The sequence below is a fragment of the Perognathus longimembris genome, chromosome 24, assembly GCF_023159225.1.
Source record: "Perognathus longimembris pacificus isolate PPM17 chromosome 24, ASM2315922v1, whole genome shotgun sequence".
NCBI classification, from domain to species: Eukaryota; Metazoa; Chordata; class Mammalia; order Rodentia; family Heteromyidae; genus Perognathus; species Perognathus longimembris.
Genome location: NC_063184.1, coordinates 28,970,291 through 28,988,602, shown reverse-complemented (window position 1 = coordinate 28,988,602; position 18,312 = coordinate 28,970,291). Strand labels below are relative to the sequence as shown.

The 18,312-nt window shown below is 43.6% G+C and overlaps 1 protein-coding gene across 1 annotated transcript in view; it reads right to left on the bottom strand.

The window, feature by feature from the left end:
• Ttc29 (tetratricopeptide repeat domain 29) overlaps window positions 1-3,736 on the bottom strand; it is a 99,472-nt gene extending 95,736 nt beyond the window's left edge. The window contains exon 1 of the mRNA XM_048333553.1: window positions 3,677-3,736. The gene's annotated coding sequence lies outside the window, so the exon portion shown is untranslated. The remainder of the gene's footprint in view (window positions 1-3,676) is intronic.
• Window positions 3,737-18,312: the final 14,576 nt, after the last annotated feature.

The following is an 18,312-nucleotide window of genomic DNA, read 5'->3' as shown; positions in this document are numbered from 1 at the left end:
GGGGGGGCAGCTGCCCCAGAGGCCCTCAGCTCTCCTGTGATGTATAACAGAACACGTCAAGGTGTGCGGTGGTTTTAAAGCCAGTTCCAAACACCTTTATCTCTCTCACACTCCTGCTTGTGTTTGAGGAATTTGGGCCAGGCACAATAGAGATGACTTGGTTCCGCTTCATCCTCGCCAAGTGTCCACTGGAGCCTGAGAGCTGGAGGAACCCAGTGGTGTCTGCAGGAATCTGAAGGTCAAAGTTTCCTATGGATGGGGCCTCGCTGAGGTTGTCAGCTGGAACCCATTCGTGAGGTCTGCTCACATGACTCGGGCTTCCTCACAGTCCTTAGGGACAGCATGGGGCTCCAAGGAGGGCTACTATCCCAATGAGGGGCACGCACTCTTAGGGTCTGGTCCTGGATCACTTTCATGATGATAAGGTGGCCTAGCGGTAGAGCGCTCGCCTCGCATGCACGAAGCCCTGGGTTCGATTCCTCAGCACCACATATAAGGAAACAGCCAGCAGTGGCGCCGTGGCTCAAGTGGCAGAGTGCTAGCCTTGACCAAAAGGAAGCCAGTGCTCAGGCCCTGAGTTCAAGCCCCACCCCCGATTCGAGGCAAGTGAGCCCAGGTGCACTGCTGGCGGGGGAGTGTGAGACACACGTGGCGAGGAGGGCATGTGTGTCAGGAGTTACCCTGGCACCCTCTGTGGGAACTACGGAGCGCTACAGCTCGAGCCACGAGAAAGGCGGGCCACGCCATCAAAGCGACGGAAACCCCAGCACCGGGGAAGAAACGCGGGCGCGACGAGGGAGGCCCCCTCCGTGATCTTCATTCAGGAGGCTTGATACAATAGAATAACGTTCCCACGTTGCAAAGGCTTCCTTTCATTGCGAAAGAACCGATAGATACTTCTGCTAAAAAAAACCCCAAAAACTAATAATAATAATAGGACAAATGGGGCTGGACGCCGGTGGCTCACACCTGTATTCACAGCTACTCAGGAGGCTGAGATGGGAGGATTCGGGTTGGAAGTCAGAGCAAGCAGGAAAGCTCAGGAAATTCTTATCTCCAATTAACCACCCCCCCCCCAAAAAAAAAGCCCAGAGTGGAGCTGTGGCTCAAGGGGTAGACGATTAGCCTTGAGAGGAAGAAGCTAAGGGACAGCAACCAGTCCCTGAGTTCCAACTCCAGTACCAGCGTGTGTGCTTGTGCGCACGCGTGTGCCACAGATGCTGTTCATTTGCCAACGCAGGGCCCGTGGAAGCAGTTGCTTTCATACTGCACTGTGCGATGCGCATCAAAGCCAGGGTCATCTCTACGCAACGGCAGGGGCTTTTGAAGGGTTCGCCCTGCAGCCCCCTCAAACCCGTGCAGACAGACACTCTGATGCGCTCCACACGCCCCACGCAGTTGGCCCACCAGCGCGATGCATGAAAGCAACCCCTTTTTCATGATCACTGCGGATAGAAAACTTTTGCTAGGAAACGCGAGTGTCTAATAAAATCAAGTGCAAATGTATCTTTGTCACACAGATCAACTGTGATTTTTTTTTTTCCTCCCTCAAATTCTGAGTCAACGTTTCCTACCATTAAAGTTTCAGCTGCCAGTTCCTTCGTTTTGCTCTCCTCTGATCTGAGTGCATGAGCAGCAGGAACACCTTTACTCTTAAATTTAGTTTAATGTAAGTATCGCAAGCCCTGCTGGCAAGCCTCAAGGCACAAACGCTGAATGGGGGGTGGTCAGAGCTGAATTATAAAGTAGGAGAAAAGTTATTAAGTGAACGTTGAAAAAAAATATCGCTCAGCTCATCTACGCTGGGAAGCTTAAGCCGGGAGTGAGGGTGGAAATAGAGCCAGCTGTGTCTTGGTCCCAAACCCCGTATCTTACCTCACCCAGGCTTATTGGCCAATTCTGCCTTATATCATAGACCATGTGTGATCTAGATTTTCGGATGGTATTCGAAATGTACCCAATGTTTAACGGCATCCTGTACCCAATTATTCTCATTAGTGCTACTATCCTTGTCTAAGTAATTGACATCCCTTTTATCTGCATACATTCCATCGTACTGATGCTTGGTTTCCTTAAAATAGGAAGCCGTTGTGTTCTAGCAAGTAGAAGCAGCGAAGAGGCACACGAGTAGAAAGAAGTGTGAGCGTGTTTAGGGGACGTCTTGTCAGGGTGTAGTTACACCTGCGGTGAGGAAAGCCTCCTGGGCTTTGTAACGTGAGTGGCGGCCAGACAGCCTTCTTAGTTCCCAGGGAAGCTTCCTTCCACCCAGAATCAACAATGAGGAATCCAGCCCACTAGTGTTCTATGGGGACTGAGCTCGACCAGGAGCAGAACTGGAACGCTTGCCCCCTTAACGATTGGGCTCCTCCCAGCTTCTCACCACAGAAGGAAACCCAGGAGGAAGGAGACAGAGGGAAGGAGCCTGGCTCAGGTTCTGGTGGGTAGGAGAGAAGGAGAGGTACTTCTAGGAACTGTGAGAGTGAGGAGGAGAATGGAAGGGGCCTCTGGGGCTGGTATGGGGATGAGCTTAGCCACAGAAACCCGGGCTGAGGCAGTCTGCCAGAAGGACCCAGAGGCAGCCCACACCCCCTCGTGCCAGCAAGTGGGCAGTGCTACACGTGGCACCACAGGGCTCAGACAAGATCAAAAGGCCGCCCGGAGCCATTGCACTGTTGGTATTCAGAAGAGATTTGGTACATTCTTTGATCTGCGGGTTGGCTCTCGTATTAGCAGTTACAGACTCTAAGTTTGGCCCCCGCATGCAAAGACAAATGAGAATGAAGAAATACAGGATGAAAGGTTTGCAAGCCTGGGTCAGGTCGACTGTGTCCCACGGTGTGAGTTGAAATTATTGGCCGCCCCACCAAGTAAAATTCTTCAAAGACGAACCCTCTTGCCCACGACCCCCGGAGATGCCCTCCAAAGCAAACACATGGGAGGGAGGGATTAGCAGGGATGCCACTTGGGGAGGGCCAGGGCTGAGGCCGACCAGTCTCTCTGGGGTCTGGTTACTCTGAAGTAAGAGCTTGTAACCAACCTACTCCAGCAAGCAAATTTCTTATGCACCATCAGAAGAGCTCAAAATAAGTGTGGTTTCACCACCGTGACGCGACGCGGCATTATTCGGGAGGCCTGAGTTTTGTTTTTTCCCCCTCCTATTACACATTGTCTCCTCATGAAAGAAAAAGAAAAAACGACAGAAGAACAAGTTTAAAAAGCTATTAGCTATTTATCCCTTCTCTCATATATATACATATATATACTCTCCATATATTTATGTATAAATATATAATAAATATATATCTTATATATTTATATATAAATATATAAAATATAAATATATATTTTGGACACCAGCGCTCTGTGGCCATTAGGCAGGTTGTTAAATAAATAGAAATTACACGCTTCCTCCCACCCCACTCGTGACTTGGGGGAGGTCCAGAGTTCCCGGGACTGGGAGACTGACTTCCTTGGGGCCGTGTCTGTCCCCTCCGTCCTGGGGCCTTGCCCTACTCTTCCCATTCCCTTCTGGAAGCTGGAGCCCCGCCCATGGGTGGAGGGGGGGGGTCAGCCCGCCCGCAAGGACGGCCCGCCTCTCCCTGGAGCTAGCCGCCCAGCCCGGCCCGGCCCGTCCCGTCCGGTCCCAGCCTGACCCTCAGCCCCGGGCATCACAAACCTCGGTGGTCCGGCTCTGGGAGGGGAGGGAGGGGGACGAGCCGGGTTTCCTGGCGGTGGAGTCGGGGTGGAAGGTGCGGCAGGGGCCGGGCGCTCCCTCCGCCGCGTTGGTTCGGGGCCTGGCTCAGCCGGGAGCTGGAAGAGGGGACGCGCCGGGCGTCTCCAGGGAAACGGAGCGCCCGTGGGGGGCGGGCGGGCTGGCGTGGGGGGGGGCGGGGCCGGGCCGAGCCGAGGATCGGGATTGGACGCTTTGCAGCCTCCCGTCCCACCCCTGGGCGTGGGGGGCGGTGCTAGGGGCGTGGCGGAGCCTGCGGATGGACAGGTGGGCGGAGCCATGCCGAGCCGAGGATCGGGATTGGACGCTTTGCGGCGTGGGGGCGGAGCTAGGGGGCGGGGCGGAGCCTGCGGATGGACAGGTGGGCGGGGCCCGAGGGAACAGCAGGCCTTGCAAGCCAAGTCAAGTTCATATAAACCCAAAGCTTGGGCACTGAAGGATTCTAGCTTCCCCTGGCGTGTTTTCCTACTGCTTACATAGACTCTTGACACAATTAACTTTAAACATCGAGGCCAAACCATTTTGTTTATTCACTCTCTACTGCTGATGTGGTTTCTGACCTGACTAATATTGTGAATTACTTTATTTTCGTTAGGTTCAGACGTCTTACCTTCGTGTATTAAATCAGATGGAGAAGTTCAGTCAATATTGATGGATCGCACCTAAAACAGTTGGACTGCACTAGTTATTTCTAAGGTTAGACACCCCCCCCCCCAGAAAAAAGTCACTTGCATATTGATGCTTGCTAGTAAACCATTATTTTTACTAAATGTAGAGCAGAAAGACTTTTTATAAATTTTTATCCATAGGTATACTGGTCTTATAATTGTCACAAATGTGTTATAGTTAAAAAGAGCCAGAAGTAGATATAACTCAAATGGCATAATGCTAGCTTTGAGTTGAAAAAGCCCAGAGTTCCTGGAGTTCAAGCTTAGGATTGGCAGAAAGGAAGGAAGAGAGGGAGGGAGGGAGGGAGGACAGACAGATGGAAGGAAGGAAGGAAGGGAGGGAGGGAGGGAGGGAGGGAGGGAGGAAGGACACAAAAAGAGCCAATCAAATAGAATCAGGAAATCATTTCTGAACTACGTGTTTTAGATGTGTCCCCTCTGTTCCGTGGGACTTTGTAAACGGAGAGGCAGCTGGCAAAGGAGAAGGGGCCGTCTGTGGGCTCAGAACTCAGTCATACCCACAGCAGAACAGAGCCAACTGGAAGCTGAGCTGCTAAGAAATGACTTGCTCTCTCACCACCCAAGAAGTCATCAGGAACATGGCACTGAAAATCTAAATGCCTTGCTTAGCATCGAATCTGTATTTCCTTCTTTTTGACTGGAGTTGATGTTCTTTATGTTTTCAAATTTTAGCTCACTGAAAGTTTTAGCTTCTACCCAAACCAACCCTCGCCTTTCAGATCATTCCTGTGCTGCTCCAGTCTTTGCACTCACCCGTTACCAGGCTATCTAATGTTAATTTACTCCCCTTTTCTAGAAAGAACAGTATGGATGTGATGGCCTGTTCTGCCTGATTCCATCCCGGAATCCTTGCTTCTCTCTGCCTCCTGGAACTTTTGGTGTGCTTTTCTCTAGTGCTCCATTGGGCTCCTAACCCATCCCCACAATTGGAATAACAATATTTTGTAACCTCATGTAAAAATTCCTTCTTGAAATGGCAAAGGTTCTGTTGGGAAAAGATCCCCTTCGTGTATAGACTCACATCTGCCTAGACGGTGTTAGATGAATCAGGGTTTGCCACAAGTCACAAAGGCATACATTATACACTTAATTTTGCACAATAGTCAAAGAAAGAAGGTATATTTTTGTATATGCAGGGCACGGATGATGATGGATTCAGTTGACAATTCCTGTTGGTTTTCTAGTATGGAAGAATGGACTAACTTGAAATAGATGGGCTGCAGAAATTCCCCAAATCTCGTGTCCTTTTTAAGACATTCAGGTTGTGAGCTGAAAGGAGACAGTGATGTAGAAAATGAAATAAAGCACCATTGTAAGGGTTCTCAGCAGATATAATTCGCAGTGCAAGTCATTAAACATCAGAACCTCAGAAAAGCATGTTTGTGTCAGGGTTCACTGCTCCAACAACACATGGAAAGGAGAATCAAATATTTTCAAGGAACTTGACATTCTATGTGTTTATTTCGTCCTCTGCATCACATTCTGCTCCAGAGGGGGAAACACTGAACACTGTGAGAGAAAACCACAGATGTTTTCCAACAACGTAGTCTTCTAAATATTGATGAAATTTATCATGAAAATATTTTTCGTTTTTTTTTCCCCTATTAGTACCATCACAGCAAGCAGAGCAGATGATTATTTCATAAAGTAGAAAGTCAGTTCGTGGAAGCTACAGGAGCCAACGAGTAACAATATATCAACAGGGAAAGGAAGAGGTTTTTAAATAACATTGAGAGCTGTAAAAAATCTTAAAAAATTTTTAAAGTCATGTTATTGTATGTGAAATAAGCATTATTGTAATAGACATGAGCATTCAGCCATTATAAGCAAGAGTAACCATCTGCAAAAATAGCACTTTTGGTGGGGGTGGGGGGTTCTTAGTCTCAGTCTCCAAGACCTCGTTGTATTTTGGGGAAATTGAGTCTACAGTTAATATCACTAGCAAGTATGAGTTGTCTAGAAGAGGCCATGCCGTGACCACTAGAAAGAGTGTCCTTCAAGCGCGCTGCAGAGATGCAAGTGCTGACACCCTATGACACGTCCTCTAGGCAAGAATGCCCCTAGAGAAATGCAATACCACGTGTGGCCAAAGCTCCCATCTGGTAAGGACATGGACCTCTTCTAGTTCTGTGCGTGCCGGCAGAATGTCTGATCAATGATTTCCTTTCTTCATTGCAAAAGGAGAAGTGAGACGTGGTGTCAAGCTTGGTGACCTTCTGAACCAAAGACCTTTGCTGATGTAGAGGTCCCTTCTGTGTTAGAAAGCACGTTACATGACGTACTCTTCTTGGTTAGAGATTTGATGCTTGAAGAAGGCTGACGTGGTCTCTCAACCATCAAATCTAACAAAGCACAGTGAATTGATGCTTCACTTTGACTAATGGATGGCACTTTCTCTTTTGTGTTGTTTGAAACTTTATTTTATTGTAAAGGTGATGTGCAGAGGGGTTACAGTGACGTAAGTAAGGTAATGAACACATTTCTGGTTGAACAGTGTTACCCCCTCCCTTGTTTTCTCCCACTTTCCCTCCCCCCTGGCTCCCCTCCCACCAAGCTGTAAAGTTCATTCCCAACATAGTGCCTTGTGTGTATCGCTGTTGCACTGGTTCACCCTTGGTGCTGTGTCTCACCATTTTGTGATTCCCCATTCCCTTCCCCCAAATCAGATAATCATCTGTACAAGACACAGGGTACCTAAAAAACAGTGACAACAAGGCATTTTCAAAGTAATCACTATTGATGTTGATCATCCTCATACAAGTCACACCCCGTGTTGGATCTGAAAATTCCAGAACATATTGATCTGTTTGTGTGTTAAATTTTATACACCTTTACTTGGAAGATATGGTGGATCTTATGGAAGAAAACTGGTTTCAGCTGAATCCTTCAGTTATGATGACAGATCTGGACTTAGGTGTCATTTGGACACCCCAAAGGAAAGTTCAGCTAACCCATGAAGCTTGTGTCTGTGTGATCTGGGTTTCCATTTAGTTTCGTGCATTTGACAGAAAATGTAAAATAAGTGGCTTTCTGTGTGGTATGGCAAACAGTTCTGGCTAAAACCACAGCACTTATCTGCATTGGCATTCATTGTGCCTAATACAGTTCCAAGAGATTCTACTGAATTAAAAATGTGTTTGCCTCAGAAGCCATGAAAGTTCACGATTGGCTTGAAATGAATCGTTTGCATAGAAGAATAAGCCATTTGGCTACGAGTATTGGCTCTACCAAATCTGTGGTTGTGCCGATGACCATGTATGTGTACCCAAAGCAACAGAAAACGTATCAAGGAATGCTCAATTTCTAAAATAAAAAAAGGAGCAAGAATTTGAAAGATATTTTTAGATTATTTTTTCTTCACAATTGGTTTTTTTGGGATTTTCATCTTTCAGGATTTGAGTCTTTTTTGAGATTTGGACATTCCAGATTACAACATTGGAGAATACGGTACTCAGGGTGACATGGTTGGGAATTATGGTCCATACCCACTTCAGCTATACCGCGTGTCTTAGGCAGTTCAGGCTTCTCTAGCAAATCACAACAGGACAGTAGCTTATAAGCCACAGAGCTTGATTTCTATCAGTTCTGGAGGCTTGGGAAGTCCAAGGTGAAGAGAGCAGATTTGCTGTGTGATGTTCCTCGGTGGAAGTTTCTTTCTGTGTCCCCTCATTGCAGTAGGGTTTTAATATATAAATTTGTGTGGACTACAAGCATTCAGACCTACAGCACCCTCCCTTATCTTTTAGTTAATGTGAACACACAGCAGCCAGCCTGATACAGGATTATGGTTGAAGAGTTAAGTGAACGGATAAAAATAAATTAATATTTTTTAAAAAGTGAGATTGATTGGGTGAAGATACAAAGAGATAATCCCACACTGATTTTTGCTAGAGGATTTCCCACTTCTCCAGGGTGATTGTTATCTTTCTTTCATGAGTGTGAAAAACCTGGAGCCTACGAATGCCTCAGGCAAGTAAGTTTGAAGGTCTTCTTGGGACTGAATGAAAGATAATAATCAAAATCTAGGCCAAGACACTATTTATCCTATAGGGGATTGTTTAAGCTAATGCATGAAATTTAACTCAGAACACATTTTAATCTATGATTCATATCATGCCTATCAGATATGCTTAATGACTGCACACATTGTAATCTCATTCTGACTATTTTACTTTGAGGATTTTTCTAACATCAAGTAGTGTAGCCATTAAATTATCATTATAAAGATATCAAGCTTCCTTCATTGCATCCATTTCTCAAGACACATGTATGAGGTATGTGTCTGAAAGCTTTAGAAACTCTGGTGGATCTCTTCAGAGAGAGAGAAAAACAAAGGGTTTTGATAGAAGAAGTAAAACAGAATGGGAAAAAAGTGACATGGGAAAAGGATCTAGCACCGAGCACAAGGAAGAAGGCCTGCCCTTGAGGGCCAGAATGAAAACAGCACAACTGGTAAGAGGCACCGACCCTGTTTCATTTTGTAATCACAATTTCAAAACAAGTGGAAAAAATGTTTCAGGATGAAGTATCAACACCTTTTAAAGATGGGTAAGCAAGTGATGAGAAATGAAGCTGTCATAATGACATTATGACCTGTCATAAACACCATTTTTTGTGGGAAGAATTAAATTACATCTCATGTGTTTACATTTCAACAAAATTACTCTACTTTATATTATATAGCAAAAGAGTACTTGATATAGAAGACTATGTGCATTAACTTCACTAAAGATTTTCTTTGAAAGTTTCAATTGTGTCTTTTCAATTCACACATACAGTAATAAACATTGATTCTACAGGAGCAAACATGTATGATTAGCAGAGAGCCAAAGTGAGTCATGAACAGCTATGAGGTACTTCCTATGCTGATATCCAGAAAAGAATGAATAGACCCAAACTGGGTGTTCTGGTTAAAGATTTTTACATAGAAACAGGGTGTTTGGGAAACAACAATAATACAGAAGTAAGAGAAGCAGGCAGTATGTCTGAATTAGGGTAAGAACTAGATTTATATCAGAATAAATATGAATTATATAGGAATGACAGTTGTTAACATATGCATACTCTTCAGTCTTCAGATGTGAAGGGTATTGAACTCAATAGCTAGGTTCCTGAACTAGGGGGGATGAAAACATTATTCTCAGCCAAGATCATCCTCATCCGGCAAGGGGATAGAAGTGAAGACCACTGCCAATGGAAGAGAGTGAGTCACGAGAATAGCCACAGACTGGCATCTATAAGAATAGGACCATGGAAAATGATAAGGGATGAGTGAAAGCAAGCTGAGGGGTGCAGCTCTATTTCCTGATCAAAACGTTCACCTAACGCCCAGATGTCTTTCTTATAAAATGATGACCACAAGAAGGCTAGGCAAGTACAATGAGTTTTTGTTAAAGTACATTTCTGTAACTCCCAGTAGCTTGATTGGAACCAAGGATTTTTTTTTTCCTCAACAAATTGCGAGCATCTAGTCCAAATTACAATTGAGGAAATGGCGGCTCCAAGAAAGGAAGCAATTATTTGGCTGAAGGAAGGAACAGACAGCCTAGGACAGAACCTAGGACAGCCAACTCTGACAAAGCGGGGGCCCTCTCCAAGCCCGTACCAGCACAACAATACGTGGTCTATATTTGAGAGAGAGGATCGACTGTTGATATTCACAAATAAACACAAACGGCATGTTTAGTCAGAATGTCAAACTTTCCTCTTAGCTAAATCAGAATTTCTACCACTCCATTGATTGGAATTTTACCTTCTTTTACTTCCTCTTGTATTTCTTGTAGCGTTGCTAGTGAGCAGTCAAACGGCCAAAAAAAAAAAAAAAAAAAATCACAAAAGGAGGAAAAGCAAAGGCTACGAAAATCCCTCGAGGTGTCGACAGGGCCTCCACACTGACATACTTATTTGGTACAGATCAAAAGCCTCCGCCATGTTCCCAACTCTCACACAACGCCAGTGAATCCAGACCTGGTAGAACAATTTCTCTGGAACTTAATGACTGTCTATCCTTTCTCAGAGTATGCTCAAATTTTGTTCTCTAAAACAGAAGCACTATTCTCCTCTCACAACAGAGAACAGTTAGAACTGAAATGAAAGTGGTCTTACTGCGAGGAGAAGGAAAATTGTGTAAAGAATCTGATTCTGTTCGCTTTCTGCTTTACATGATTGTCTTTGCCTTCTCTTCTACACTAGATGAGCAGACGTAAATGGAAGAGAGTAGAGAAAAGGTGAGGAACTGCTTCTCTCTCTCTCTCTCTCTCTCTCTCACACACACACACACACACACACTCTTCAAAAGTATTTTTTCCTGATGTGTTATCATCATCAGTCACCAATTCAGCAATACTCACTAATATATGCACATTCCAAAAGACAGAGACTTCAACAGTGTCTTCCTTAGCTTGCTCTAACCACTGCCCTTTTCCAGCTTCCTGGTAGGTGATAGCCAGGGCGGAATGCATTTTCCCTAGATGTCACTCTGTCCCCTCCCCTCCTCTCCTTATTCAGTCCCTGCCAGTCTCTTATACGGTCTCAGTGCCTCAATCTCTCCAACGACTTCTCTATCCTTCCAGGTGCACACCGTTCTCCTGGCCCAGACTCTATCCACAGTATTACTTCCATTCTGCATGTTCTGCTTCTTGTCAGGTCAGGCCGGAACTTTCTAACCCCGACAGGAATGGCAGAGATACTGCCCTTGAAGAGGAAATATCTAGAAAATCAGCCCCGTTCTTCCTGGAAAGGAGAGTCTTGAGATGGCTGTCCTCTCTTGTATCTAAGAAAATAGCTGTCTCTTTGCTGCCTATTCTGAGGGTGAATTCTAGGAAGGGTGGGCAGAATGTAAAAGTAGAACACACATTATTCCCTCTTTGATGTGTGTGTGTGTGTATGTGTTTCTACATGAGTTAGTGTTCTTTGTGTCTGAAAGCTCTGTAACTTGATCTGTCAGGACAGTGTTGGGTGAAATTTGCTACCAACACAACTAGCAGCAGAGAAAGCTACTGAAAACCACTGGAATTCATTTGCCAAGCAGATATTGTCATATTCAATACCTTATCTGGACTGCTGGGTTGTATCCGCTCGGGTTGAAGCTCCACTGTGTGTTTCCCACCTTGCCCAAAGACTCCCAAAGAGAAGAGGTGGAAAATGAAGCTGAAACCCAGCCCATTTCCACTCGCTTGCCTTTGTGTGTCAAGGAAGGCTGTCGTACCTAAAGGAAAGAATGACATATATTGCTCACAGTGGTGCCTCTTGTTGGCCAAACTTTCTGCCAGCTTGGTGGGCTGTGGCCAGGAAGAGAATATGGCAGCCAATTGAACTGCCAGGGGCAAAGGTTCTTCATAGAATCACCAGGACCCAGCAGTGCCATCATTTTCCTGAGCTTTTGTAGACATCCAAACAATTTCATGATTGATAATTTCCAATATCATGAAATGAGGAAAATGGTGTAGAGGGTGATTTGAAAGCCTTCTCAAGTCATAGAATCATTTCTGCTAATGAGTCTAACTTCATGCTCAAATCAGAGCTATTCGAATTATATGGTGCATGGTGCGGGAGGGGCAGGCTTCTCCTTCTTTCCCCCTCCAAACCTTGGTTTATTATAGATTGAGGTTTAAACTTTTTCTTTCCTCCAAGTTATTTTTAATGAAGCATAAGCATAAAACAAAGCAAAACAAATTTCCACCAGAAATGACATGATGTTTATTCTTGCATTGCCAAGGGGCTTGCCAACTGTCCAAATATATAATTTAGACTCAGTATCATGATTCTCTCCCTCCCAGGATTTTATAGTCTCAAGTGATATGAAGGCTTTGAAACGGTCATCTTGCTTGTTTGAAAGGGTGACACCAAGCTGAGGAGCAAGAAGTCATCATTTATTTTATGACAAGTTATGAAACAAATGACACACTCAGTTTTCCAGGCCTTTGATAAGTGCCCCTTCTCTTACTTTGCGTTTTCATGATTCGTAGATGACTCGTGCACATGTTTTAGTTGCTGGGGGTGAATTTGCATTCTGAAAACCAAAATGACATTCGAACAATTCAGGTTATTCCAATCAGTCATTCATTTCACACCCTCCTCTTCTCAATCCATTCAAATTCTGTTAAGTTCTACACAGAAAAATGCCATACCTAAAGAAGACATTCATTATATTTGTCTTATTAGAATATTCATCTGTCTCTGGTCTCCTACTTTAAAATAAATATTCTCACTTCTTTGTTTCACTTCCCAAAGTTATGATGGTTCATTTATGTTTAATATATGTGTCAACTCGGCTAGGCCATGGAATTACAATATTTGGTCAGACACTAGTCTAGATGTTTCTATAAAGGTACAATTTTAGATTCAATCCACCCCCATGTAGGCGCCCACCAAGAGTGACCTAATTAAATAGTGGCCTATCCCCATTCAGATCAGTAGAAACTCGGGTCGGAACCAGGGTCCAGGAGTAAATGATAGGCACAAATACTGTCCTGCCATCTCTATCACCCAGGAAATTGAGTTGTAGGAACTCCGTGTCAGAACTACACCAGCCATGAGAACCAGAACGTGAGATTTCATTATGTAAATCACAGAATCACATTTATGTACACACACACACACACACACATACACACACACACACACACACACACACACACACACACACACACACACACACGGGCTCTGTTTCCTGGACTGATGCTACTCAGTTCTGGCAACACCCCACCCCCCACCCTGCCCGCCATCTTGTATACCCTTGTTTTCATACAGACACTTTCAGTGGTAGCTACAGCAGTGTTTCTTATAAGTTGTATGAACATAAGCATCTCCTATTAATTGCTGTTGATTAGCCAAAAGGCACAGATTTAATTAAACCTGGAGAGATAATAAAATTACACATGAATTATCTATATAAGAGCACATAGGTCTGTATATTTCATTAAGATGATTTAACTAATAATTGTATCTTTCATATCCAGTCTTTGTTTAAGCAGGTTGCTTTCTTTTTATTTATTTATTTTTAAAGCACAGTTCCCAGGAGGGATGGGTTGCTTGGCTCCATGTTGTTTTCACTTCTGTTTGTTGATTTGTGTTTACTTTGCCATGCATCTATGCCGTTAGAAGTTCTGCTGATCGTAACACAGACGAATATTTTGTTCATTGTCTTTCACTTGCATTTAACCCATTTAAATCGTATTTAGTAATAAGCGATCAGTTTGAATGACAATGAAGCTTCTTAAGAGAAAAGATTTATCTGGAAGGTGGGCAAAACCCAGTCTGTGGGTGGATTTTCTGTTTCTTGAGGTTTTCTTGATGTTACTCTCACGGTAGATCCCTGCAGGACAACAGGGTTCCTCTGGCACTAACCAAACAAGTGTTGAAAGCTTTTGATTTCAGGAACACATGGAGACTTTTTTTGGTTAAAGACTGTGCTAGTCAGATTTTTCATTACTGTGGCAAAATACCTGCGGGAAGGAGGGGTTTGTTTTAGGTCACAGTTGCCGGGACTTTAGTCCAGTCCTGGGCTCCGTTGATTCTAGGCCCTGATGGGCAGAGCATCATGGAGGTAGTAGCAAATGGCAGGGACTAGTCACCTCTGGGCAGACAGGAAATGAGGAAGGAAGTAGAGAAAGGCTTGGGCCTGAACCCTCAAGGACACGCTTTCTTCAGTGACTGACTTCCTCCACCTTCTAAAGTTTTCAAAACAGATCCAACAATCAAATGTTTAACAACAAGACTGTGGGGACATTTCATTTTCAAACTATAATAAGGGGCTGCAGAAATATCACATTTCTCTGATGGCACCACTCCCTGGTTCTTCTTGTTTGAGTGGAAGCTCAAAGCAACCACAGTAGCCACAAGTTTACACACATGGAAATACAGGCTTAGCTACAAGATGGGTGAGAATGCTGGAAAAGGCTGATGGAAAAACTCGGCCCATCCCAGAGTAGGGTGAGTCCAGAGGACCCTTCATGTAAAGGTCCCCCCAAGATAGTAGGAGAAAGAACAGGAGAAAGTTCAACTGAACCCCGGCCCGGCAAAGTCCCTCAAGTTAAACACAGAGACTTTCATTCTTGTGTGCCATTATTTTGACTGAAAATGGAAACGCGTGCGAGGCAGATCTCCTTCATGCATAATTGAAACACCCAAGGGTAAAATACTAAGGCACAATGGATGACATCTGATAAAAAAAAGAGAGCAAGGAAAAAGGAGAAGTTTAAAAGAAGATACAAGACCCAGGGGACCACAAAGAAGAATACCTGACACAGGCCAAATAATCTCAAATAAAAATATCCAAATTACCAGACAATGCAAACACAAAGACAAATGCATGGCAGTAGCACAAGGACTGGGTAGGGCGGTAAATGCTAGAATATGAAACATTAGGGAAACAAGTCACTGGTAAGTGAAACTCTAGCAACAGGCAGCCACAGTAATATTTGTGTAATGTTTTCATATATAATCACTCCTCATTTAATGCCAGGGATGCATTCATTCTGAGAAATGTACCATTTGGGTTTGTTTTTTTTTAGGTTGTGCAAGTATTGTATACCATAAACTAAAACAGCCATGACATCAGCAGGTGATGTAATCTACTGGGACCACTACAGGATGTGTGATCTGTTGTTGACTAGAACATCATGGCACACCCAATGATGTACCGAGGAACTAACCAGAATGGGATGACATTAAATTAAGGTCAAGATTAATTATCCCTGAATAAGTGCATTCTAAATAATGGTAGGATATACATGTGTTCTTGTATTTTTAACTATGCAGCAAATACATGCATAAACAGTAAAAATTTTCTTAACTCACTAAGCGAGCAGTAGCCGTGGCCTGTGGACATGAGTGAGTATGTATGGACTTGACCTCCTAATTGTAAAGGATCAATTCCATTTCATCGGGAACATTTGCAGAAAGGACAATTTGTCATACACATTTTAAGAATAAAAAACTGATTGGCTCACTAGGTGATTATGATTCACACCTGTAATCTGTTAGCCTAGCTACTCAGGAGGCTGAGATCTCAGCATCGCAGTTCAAAGCCAGGCCTTGCAGGAGAGTCCCTGAGACACTTCTCTCCAACCAACCACCAAAAAGACATTAGTGGAAGGTGGCTCAAGTGATAGAGCACTAACCTTGATCAAAACAGCTCAGGAACAGTACCCCAGGCCCTGAGACCAACACACACACACACACACACACACACACACACACACACACACACACACATTTTTTGGCTAGGAAAATAAAACAAGTACCATAGTATTCTAGAGCATTTTGTGGGGGGGGCAAAATCATGTGGTTTAATGAATGTTTCCCACAGATCAGGTAATAGTGGATCCACTGGACTACATCACCTAATTCTCAAAAGAAATTGTTATCCACATTGCTGAATGGAGATCTCTGAGGCTCAGAGAAGTGTCCATACAGTCTTGACTGACTCTTAACTCAAACTCTTCACCTCAAACGCTGCCTTCCAAGCCCTTGGAGAGAAGAAAGGGGAAATGGGTAGAGAAACTCTCACAACTCAACATTCCTGTGATGAACAAAAAAACTTGGTATTTGTTCACATGATGTGTGCTTTCACTAGATGAAGTAAATGCTGAAAAATATAAATCACAGTGGATTTTCTTTTGTAAAAATGAAGAGGAGAAGGAAGAAGGAGGAGGAAAAAGAGGAGGAGGAGAAGGAGGAGAAAGAGGCTGGAGATTCGCTCAGTGGTAGACGGTTTGCCTGGTATTCACAAGGCCCTAGTTTAATCCTTTGCACCAAAGCAGGAAGAGCTTTAGCTTGTTTATTATTTTTTTTAGTTTTCTATATTTCTATCTATGTCTTACTTTCTATTGTAACAAGAATACACAGGAAAGATGGACATTTCTTCTGTACAGTTCTATAAACGGAATATTTTACACCCATAGGAATCTAAGCAAGGTGTAAGGAAACCATTTTAGGTCCACAAATGCTCTCATTTACGATCTCAGTAGCCAAGAAGGGAGTAATGAGGTATTCAAGTTCGTAATGTCCTCAGAGGCTACACTACTGCACACATGTACCAGTCACTAAGAAGTCAAAGAACAAAAGTCATGGTTCTTACTCTCCAAGGACTTTAAATAAATCCATCTTGTGCATCTACGTATGCGTAAACATGTGGAGGACAAATGCCATGTGCTTCATGGGGGACATGAACAGTAAGTACTTCAAGAATTGATTGTCTTCTTTGAAGTCACTTGCTGTATAGGAATTTAAGGTTCAAAACGACAGAAGAAAAGCAGAAAGAATATTTGTCCTGTGATATTGCATTATTTTTTATTTCCAAGCAGGAGACATGTCTACAGAGGGTTGTGAGTGATAAGGATTTGCATCATCCTAGTTTGGTGAAATGACACGACACGGCTGGATAATAAACAGCCTTCCTCTTGTGTTTCTTCCATAACATTTCGCAGTAGTTTCTTAATGTAGAATGTACAGTATAATCAACAAAGGAAACATAGTTCCAATATGGCAGATATACGGTTTCCAACTATACCCTTCTGCAGTATTAATAGTTCCCAGGCACATGCAAAACACATGCAAAGCACTGTGTCATTGGCTTAAACGGCAATTTGGCGTCTGCTATGTTCTGCCAAATGTTCCAATTAGTTTGGTACTTTCATAATTATGTATAATTCGGTTTGCATTTATGCATGAAATGTTTATTTCCATAATTATAACAAGCACTTAAATTAATTACACTATAACCTCTCGATTCTATGGGCCAACTGTTGAGTCTTTTTGTTAATATTTCAGACTCAGTTGCCTTTTTTTTAAAAAAGCAAATTTTGCCCCTCCTCCTTTGATGTGTTGTTTCTTAGCCTTGTTTGGAATCCTCTATGGGATATTCTCAGAATAATCTTGTAGTTCTCTTTTATGAGGGAAACTTTGCATTTTAACAGTTGTCAGGAGATAGTTTCTTCCCTGTGAAATATCAGTTTTAATAACAGGAAAAGAAAACTGCCATGAATCTGCACTAAGCAGATAAAGCTGAAGTCTCTGAGAGACTGATTAACATAGAGGCTCTACACAGGTTTTCCAGTAATTAGAGGACGTGCTTGCGTAGAGCCGTGACTCTCCAGCCTTGAAGCCATTTCCCAGGGCAGCCCGCAATTATTACAGCCTGGAGTACATTTCTTCTGTTCTGCGCCTCCAGCTATAGAAGCTGTTTTCAAATAAAGGTCTCTTAGTTTCACAAAAAGTTAACATCACCCTGGATGAACAACACTTTCTTGCTAATACCACTGCAAGAGAAGGTCCTTGGGGAGGAGACAATTCAAAATTCCTAATTTGTTGTTCATCCACCCGAAAAAAAGAAAGGTTAAGAATATCCCGATCTCTGATTACGTGAACTGAGCAAAGGGCAGATCCAGACTCCCTCAGTACTTGGCCAGACCACCTGTTCCACCAACAAATACTTCTAAAAGGTCTCTTCCCAGCAGAGGAGCAAGTGGACACTTTCGCTGTGGGCTTGATACTTATTTTTATGTTTAGTCCCAATGAATTATAGCGTGCAGAAAGGATCCTCCCATGCCTCTTTGTAGTACAGTACTTTGCACAGTGTTGATATGCAATAAATGCTAATTGTTAGCTATTGACTGTAGAGAAAAAAAATGAAATGGCAAAAGGAATACAAGATACGAAGAAGTTGGTTTGGCTTTGGATGCTCGCTCACCTGTGCTTCCTGTGCTGCTAAATTCAACCATTTAACTGCACCACCTGGGCAAGTCCAGTCTGGAACTTAAAGTTTCTAAGCTGGGTAGACTAGGGAATTGGTCTTAGAAAAGGAAGAGAAAGGTAAAAGAAGGAGGAGAGGAATCAAAGGAGACTGCATCTGAGAGAATGTGAAGCCAACAGGCACCCTGCCATTTTGAT